Below are 8,777 nucleotides of genomic sequence, written 5' to 3'. Positions count from 1 at the left end.
CAGGAAACAGAAGGTGAACAGGAAGTGCAGTTGGGTCCATTCCCAGAGACCCATTTCCTCCAGCAAGGCTTCACCACCTAAAAATTCCACAGCTTTCTCAAACAAAGCCACCAGCTAGGGACCAAGTGTTCAAGCATGCAACCTAGTGGGGGACGTTTCACCTTCAAACCATAACACCGGGCCTGAGAGTCACGGGGCACTGGACTGGCCCTGCCCTGGTGTGTTAGTTACCCATGTTCCAGCCACGCCTGTGCTGCCATCTGAGGGGTCAGGAGAGGAAGGAGCCTCACCACCATACGTCCTGAGATTCCCTACGTGGGAAGGTGTTCTGAATGCTAGGTTCCCAGCTGACAGAGATCTGGGGATTCACGCCTCCTGGAGGCAGTGGATTGTTGGGGTGGGCTTATGAGTATTATAGCCAGTTTCCCCTTGCCAGTGTTTGGCACACCTCTTGTTGCGATTGTTCACTTTATCTTAGCCAGGGGTGATGTCCACCCTCTGCTCATGCCATCATTTTCCCCTGCCATCATGGAGCTTCCCTTCAAGTCTGTAAGCCAAAATAAACCCCCTTTTCCCCCTAAAGTGGCTCTTGGTTGGGTGATTTCTACCAGCAAACAACGCAAACCTGACTGCAACAATATGCACACTCTAATACGAGCATAAACACACCCCTAGTGCCTTCTGTATTGAATGCACACATGGGGCACACCCGTGAGTGTGCACACGGAAGAGCACTGTGGCATCCTGTGAGCTAGCTGACACTCGATTCTCATCTCCGGCTAATGGATGAGGAGTGGCCTCAGAGGGTCAGCTGCTTAGCAAATCACAGTAATAGTTGAATGACTTCTTCCGATTTTTATGATTCCAGAATTTGTCTAGAGGAAGAGATGAATCTGGAAACCGCTGCAGTTTTCTGAGAGGGAGGATTAGGAGGTGCCCCCTGGCTGGGCGCAGATGTGTCCCTGTTGCCTTGCCAGAGCCAGGCTCAGCATTGCCCTGGTCAGAGGGAGGCATCACCTTGCCCACCTCAGGGATTTTGAATCACCATGGAAACAAGCTCTGGGCTTTATCTGTGAGAGAGTTTCTAGATAAGGGTAATTGATGGGGAACCCCCCTAACTGTGGGCGGCCCCATCCCGTGGGCTGGGGGTCCTGGACTGTGTACAGTCGAGGAAGCAGCAGGACACTAGCGTTCATCTCTCAGCACTTCGTGGCTGTAGCTGACTGGACGAACCTTCCCGCCCTCAGCTGCTGTGGCTGGTGTGCATGGCGGCAAGACAATAGCTGCCGCAGTGTCTCTCCTGGGCCAGAGACTTACGTGCAGACGGTACTAAGATGTTCCTAATTTATTATGACAAGGAAGCTGAGATGAAAGGCCACCTTGAAGGTTGGCCAACGCTGCGGTTACCATGGCACCCGGCGGCTGCCGTTCTCTCACTGCCTGATGGAGCTGGTGCGGGGAGGAATACCAAAAGCTCCTCATCTCCCTCCAGGCAGAAGCAGGATTTCTTGTAGGAGAGGCGACAAGATGGAACCAAGAGTGCCCAGTGGAAACCACTTAGCATTTTGCCCATTGTAACGGCAGTGCATCCTCACAGGGCTCAACGGGTGTCCTCTTCAGTGAGTGATTTTCAGTGCCTTTTCAGAGCTGAGGCAGCTAAAGACACTTCCCACTGGCTGCTTTCTAGAACAGGAGAGGCCACATGGAGCAGCATTATGATGGAAACTGAGGCAAGAGGGACAGTAAAGACTGTGGGAAGAGGACCTGACTGAGTTCACTGCCACCTGGTGTATGTGTGGGTGTGGGTGTGTGTGGAAGTGTGATATTAATAGTAACAGTCGGGCTGGAATGATGGCTTAGTGTGTAAAAGGTGCTTGCTAGCAAAGTCTAGTGGCCCAGATTCAATTCCCCAGTACCCACATCAAGCTAGATGCTCATGGCTGGGCGTGGTGGGGCACACCTTTAATCCCAGCACTCAGGAGACAGAGGTAGGAGGATCGCCAAGAGTTTGAGGCTACCTGAGGCTACAGAGTAAATTCCAGGTCAGCCTGAGCTAGAGTGAGACCTTACCTTGAAAAAAAGAAAAGCCACATGCACAAAGTGATGCATGCATCTGGAGTTTGTTTATAGTGCTAAGAGGCCCTTGTGCGCCCAGTTTTCTAATTCATATTATCTCCCTCTCCTTGCAAATAAATAATTAAAAAATATAAAAATAGTAGCAGTCATTCAGGTTTCTAGTCTGTGAACCCTTTGTTGTGACTTGAAGTCAGAAAGCTACATTAGGCACCACTGCCTTTGAGAAAAGGGACTCAAGGCCCCAGCCTTGAGCAATGTGGAAAAAACACCCAGTCAGAAAGTCCAATGTGCACTGAGCAGTGAGCATTGTATGCTGGCCACACACCCTCCACCCCAACATAAATGCACGCAGGCCTGGGGCGGAGTGGGTAAAGTGCCTGCCAGCCAGTGAGTACGGTGTGATTGGTGATCTCCGGGCCAGTGAGAAACCCGTTTCAAAGAGAGATGGACAGTGTACCTGTGGAATGACAGCCCCAACTGTCCTTGGCCTCCACACACATGCATACACATGCACGCTCACACGCACGCATGCACGCATGCACTTCACCCAACACAGCCACCAGCACACGCTGGGGAAGTTCACTCCTCTTTCTCCATCCACTCGAATGCACCCATTGAGGCCCCTGCACTCTCAGGTTCAGACCACGGGCGCATACTGTGGAGACCTGACACCGTGAGAGGAGTTAAGCGTGGGAACCGATGCAGAGTGCAGCTTGCTCACCTGGAGAGAGGAAACCCCTCCGGCCATGCCCAGTATCTGGGCACAGTGTGGCCATTTGGAGCCACTCATGGCCGGACGTGCAAGTTCCATAGTCTTCCTGGTTGGTACAGACACATCTGATGGGGTTGAGGGCAAGCCTTGCTTGGGTGTGCCTCTGCTTCAGTCAAGGCAAAACACCGGGCCCCTGCCAGGGCAGGAGGCACCCCTTGCTGAAGTGGGTGCGGGGCTGATCCACTCTGCATGCACACCAGATGCATAGCAGTTTCCCACCTGTTTCTGCCACATGGTGATGATTGAGTTGGAGGGCACACTGCCCAGCTAGGTGTGAACAGTGTGAGGCAAGTGGTGGCCCTGGGTGACTCAGCTGGTGTGGTTAGACTACAAGTGCCTCTGTCATCCTCCCTGGATCTGGTGCTCCGCTTCATGGAAGATGGTCCCTCAGGAGCCTGCGGTGGGTGGAAGGACCCAGTGGGAGCCCAGGGTGGAGACTGTCGTCCTGCTTGTTTTTCCTTGAAAGATGCAGGCGACCTTCTTTCTCTCACACTGCTGCACGGAGCCTGCCCTGCAGAGTGCGTGCAAAGGCAGGGCTGTGAGGGCCACGCTGCGTGTCCTTGGTTTGGTCCCCTGCTAGTCAGAGTTATCCTTACGCAAGCTCAGAGGCCTTGAGTGTGTGAAAGATGACAGTACAATGTACCGTCCAAGCTCATGTTTCTGTTTCTCCTGAAGCCTGTGAGATGTTGAGGCTAGGAACTGTGGGTTCATTGCTTCCCGATTTTCCAGGGCTTCACAGCATGATGGGTGCACAAGGCAACACGAGGCAATGCCCAGGGAGTGGGGAGAGGAGCAGGTGAACACAGAATGTTCTCGGCCAAGGCTGATGAACAGTCCCCCTATGGCCCAGTGGGCCCCCCTGCTGTCTTTGGACCCCCCTGTTGTGGCTATCTTGAGCACCTAATGACTCCGGAGCTGGCCTCTCAGGAGAAGAGGACTAGCTGTGTGCATACATGGGTGTGAGCACATTTGTGTGTGTGTCTAGTGCCCTGGGGCCGTGACAGGAGAGGACAGGAATGGCCTGAGCACCTTGAGTTAGGTCCCTGCTCAGCTGGTGGCCGTGCACAGAGAACATGACTATCTCTCATTTACAGGTGTGTGTATAGTGTGTGACGTGAGGTGTATGCACGCATGCATGCAGATGCGTGCTCCTGTGGCTGCGGAGACCAGAGGAGAATGTCAGGTGCCATCCCTCTGCTACTCCTCTGCATGTGTCCTTGGGACAGAACCTCCCACTCCATCTGGAGCTGCCATTGCTTTAGGTCATCCAGCCGCAGGGGTTCTTCCACATCTGCCCCATGTAGGACTGGGGTTACAGGTATGTGAGCCATGCCTGGGGTCTCTGTGGGTGCTGGCGAATGGCACTTAGGCGGTCTCGGGCCCGCTCGGGTTCACATGCATGCACAGCAAGGGCTCTTACCCGCTGAGCCATATCTCCAGCCTCATGGCTAACTTTAAAGTTCTGCTTCTCTTTACTGTTCGGCCTCCTCAACTATTCGGTTTGCCCTGAGCTGGCTCCTCTAAGCATGCAGGCTGCCATGCTGTGGTATTGCAAGGACACTGGGGATGAATGGCCGGGGCAAGGATGGCCTGTGATGATGCTCTTTGGCAGTGCCTGGATGATTAAGTGCTGAAGAAAGGGAGGGCAATTGTTGGGATTTCAATTAAACACTCATTTTATGTTATAGAGGAAAAAGCAATTCAGTTTTACAGCTCTCCTGGCCACAGCTCCACAACCCACCAGAAACTCCAGAACCTTGTCTAAGGTTCCCTACGTTGTGTCACCAGGCGGGTATTTGCAGAGATGAGTGCCCAGGCATCAGAGGGTAGTCAACAGGCTTGTTGAAAATGGCGGTGACCTTGACTTTGAGGAAGTATGAAGGAGCTCCAGGGACACTAGCCATGTTCGTCTCCATGTCCCTCACTTTACCACTGGATCCTGGGGCTCAGAAGTGGTTAGGGGCTCTGCTGGGGAGTGGCATGGTAAGGGAGCTGTGTGTAGCCAGGGCCTACCAGGTTGTGGGACACAGAGCCAAAACACCCCTGAGTCAGTCACCTGGCAAGATGAGGGAAAAACAACCTCCTCTGAGGGGCCTCTGAGACCAGGCCAGAGCACGTGTCACACCCTCAGTGCAAAATGGCCAGGACTGCCCCAAGGGGACTGCCCCCTGCCACCACTTTTCCCCTCCTCTACCTCCTCTTAGTCCTTCTCTCTACCCTCTTCTCTGTCCCCCTGGAGCTGCTTTGATGTGCCTCTGTGGCCACTGCCCACTCAGAGCTCTTCGGGGCAATGCCACTGTTGGGGTGTATTTCCAAATCTGGCTAGGCTCAGGCACTGCCTGATCTGCCCCTCAGGGACAGAAATTTTGCCTCGTGCTTCCTGCTGTCAAGGCCTGGACACACAGCCAACATGTCTGTGTCATGCGTTTTGAAGCCTCTGCCTGTCCTGTGTCACTTTCCTGCCCAGTGCCCAGCACCTGCCATAGTGGGTTCACATGGGATGGCCTCATGCTCACATTGCTCCTTTCTACTGTCCTGTGCTCAGAGTCCAACACACCACACTAGATCGTGGGGCAGACCAAAGGCACCACTTTGTGCCACACAGGGGAGGGTTCAAGCAGATTGACACACATGGGCACTGCTCAATGACCCTGTCACTGTCAACAACACGCCATAAGCACAATTTCTGTCATCGTGTGATGCCATCATCACCATTAGCATGTAGTTGCAGTGTCCTCCCACGTTTGTGGTAACAGTGGGAGCTGCAGGCAGATCAAACACACTGCACGATACTTAATGGGGACAGAAAATGACCGTGTTACTTGTTTGTATATTGACTATATGAAATATTTATTGCTCCTTTAGAGCATGCGCATGACCTATCCCTCTGGGTCTGTGCAGTGCTGTTTGTGATACTCTCACAGGGTGGGATCACCCAGAGTCCTGGCATTAGGCCATTTAGGACTGGGTTTTCTTTCCCAGGGGACCCCTTGCGTAGCTCCGGTGGGCGCTCAGCTCCCAGCTGAGCCTCGGAGGAAGCCAGTGGGAAAGCTGTCGGAAGCGCCTCACCAGAAAACCACCCCATGTTAGAAAACTGAGGTTTTGCTCATCTTTTTCCTGTTTCACGTTTGGATCATTCCCGTTATCATTATTTGAAATGACCAGAGCAGGGTTTGGGGGCCGGTCGCGTGCCCACTCTAGGAGAATCCATACTTTTCTTCTGTCTTCAGTTCTCATTGCTCTAAGAAAGATCATGTCAATGCAAATGTATGCATCCATGGTGTCCCTTTGAATATTAACCAGGAAAATGTATCTTTAATTTTCTAGTCTTCATTCATGGACAGCTTGTGTCTTTTGAAGGCTTCCATGTCTTTGTGAGTTAATTTCTCCCACATCTCTTCCTTTGGGGAGTGTCATTTTTGACATTGACTTTGAAATGGTAATGTGTGTGTTGCCCTGCAGGCTAAGATCTCAATGTGATCCCAAGAAAGCCCTTGAGGCTGAAATGAACATATCATCTCCCACCAAGAGAGTGCTTTTATTTTCAACTAATGCAAGCTCTTTCTTTTCTCATGTTGTGAGAGCTTTGTATCGGCATCACCAGAGAGGAATGTACCGGGAGAGAAATGCAAAGCATGAATAAACCCTGGCTTCTGGCATCAGGGCCTAGCAGCTCAAGCTTTCTGTGTCCTATTCATTCTCCCCATTGAATCCCCCACCCCCAAGAAGGGTACCCGAAACACAAGGGCGAGTGGCCGAGGGCAGGGATCGAGCCTCAGTCTGTTGAGGAGTAGAACTACCTCCCACTCCTACTCTTGGTCCTCCAAGTCTATGACCAGCAGGACCCTCCTCCTCCATATCTGGGCTTCGTCCTTCCTCTCTTCTCTCCTTTAGTACCTGGGCCAGGGCAAGCAGCAACCACAAGCCCACACACATGTCCATATTCTATAACCACGACTCACTGGCTCCCGGCATGTTCTCTGTGAGTGTGACAAGCAAGGGAGCGGTCACAGCTTCAGGTGCCCAGCTGGTAGTGCAGTAGCCAACACCCTTCTCAGAGGAGGGCGGCCGGCAAGTTGTCACTCAAGCTGTGCGGAGACACGCGAAGTCACGCGGTGCCGCACTGACCATTAGTCTCCTACTCTGATGGCAAAACTCCACATGGGGCTGTGACCGGGTTATGATGCTGTGCTGTGGCCCTAAGACATGATACAGTCATGGGCGAGTTAGATGCCACTCTGGAAAGATGCGTTTAGAAGCTCAGCTCCAGCACCAGCTTTGAGAGAAGAAATGACAAAACAGTATGCGTGTGTATGCTGCAGCATTTGAGTGAAAATTCCCTCCATGTTGAGATGTGTGGTGGTGGCTGCAGGATGCAGCGTGCCGGGCCTTTTCTGGGAATGCCCGCACGGCTTCATTTACCTGAGCCTCACTGGGCAGTGTCTTCTTTAGTCCACCGTGGAGCTCTCTATTTCTGGCCAGTGGCGCTGTCCCCCGTGCGCCTCATGTTTGGGAGCCACCAGGCTTCAAATACTGATTCTGCTATCGCAGTGACTTTGGCAGTGTGGTGTGGATTCCAACTCCGTCCTGCTTTCTTCTTTGTCCTGCGCTGGGTGGGGCTCAGTCAGCCTTGACAGGGCCAGGGTCTGGCCCTAGGTCTCTGGGCGGACAGAGTTTCTGTGGGCCTTCCCCACCCTGTCCTGTAACTAAACACCAACAACAGGAAAGTTTGCTTGTTACCTGAGGTGCACTGGGAGGCATTCCAAAGGAGGGAGTTTGAAAAGAAAAGAAGAAAAACATTTGTTTTTAAGTAGAGCACTGACCCTGGGGAGATTTCTCCAGATTTGACTTTAACTCATTCCCTTTTAAAACTCTAGAGCCTTTATTAAGTGTTTACTGTATGCCAGCATGGTGCTAAGTCAGCACTTTAAAAACCCTAGACCCTTTATTAAGTGTTTACTGTATGCCAACACAGTGCTAAGTAAGCATTTTTTCTTACATATTTTTACCTATATTTACAAATGTCCCATGAGGTTTTTTTTTTTTTTTTTAATTTTACTGGGCTGGAAAGATAGCTTAGCAGTTAAGCACTTGCCTGTGAAGCCTAAGGACCCTGGTTCAAGGCTCGATTCCCCAGGACCCACATTAGCCAGATGCACAAGGGGGCACACGCGTCTAGAGTTTGTTTGCAGTGCCTGGAAGCCCTGGCACACCCATTCTCTCTCTTTCTCTCTGCCTCTTTCTCTCTATCTCTCTGTTGCTCTCAAATAAATAAAAATAAACAAAAAAATTAAAAAATTATTTAGTGTCTCTCTATATATTTGTTTGTGTGAATGCAGGTGTGCACATGCCATGGCATGCATATGGAGGTCTCTCTCTTTTCTTTCTGTCTCTCTCTCTCTCTCTCTCTGTGTATGTGAATGCAGATGTGCAAATGCCATGGCATGTGTGTGGAGGTCAGAGGACAACTTTTGGGTCAGTGTTTGCCTTCTATTTTGTTTTTCTGAGGCAGGTCTCTGGTGGTTCACTGCTCCATTCATGAGCTTCTGGGAAATTCTATCTCCACCTCCTTCTCACTGTAGGCATTCTGCAACTCCAGAAGTCAGCCACAGCTCCCAGCTTTTACGTGGGACCTGTGGATCTGGACTTAGTACTCTACTCACTGAGCAATCTCTTCATCCCTGCATTCCCCATGAGGTTTGCTTCATCACTGTTTCACGGATGAATAGACAAGATGCAGAAAGGTGAAACAAAGTTCCCAAGGGAGCAGGCAGTTAGGGTGACTGGGCCCCTGAAAGTACAAGGACAAGAAAGTCTGCACTTGCCAGAAATCAAAGATGATCTGGTTTATTGTTTATTATTTATTATCTCTTGCCTGGTTCTCTGGGAACCGCTAGATGCCCGACTCCACACCCAGCACTGGCTCAGC

The sequence above is a fragment of the Jaculus jaculus genome, chromosome 9 (genome assembly GCF_020740685.1).
Source record: "Jaculus jaculus isolate mJacJac1 chromosome 9, mJacJac1.mat.Y.cur, whole genome shotgun sequence".
Taxonomy (NCBI): domain Eukaryota; kingdom Metazoa; phylum Chordata; class Mammalia; order Rodentia; family Dipodidae; genus Jaculus; species Jaculus jaculus.
This window is presented reverse-complemented; position numbering follows the sequence as displayed.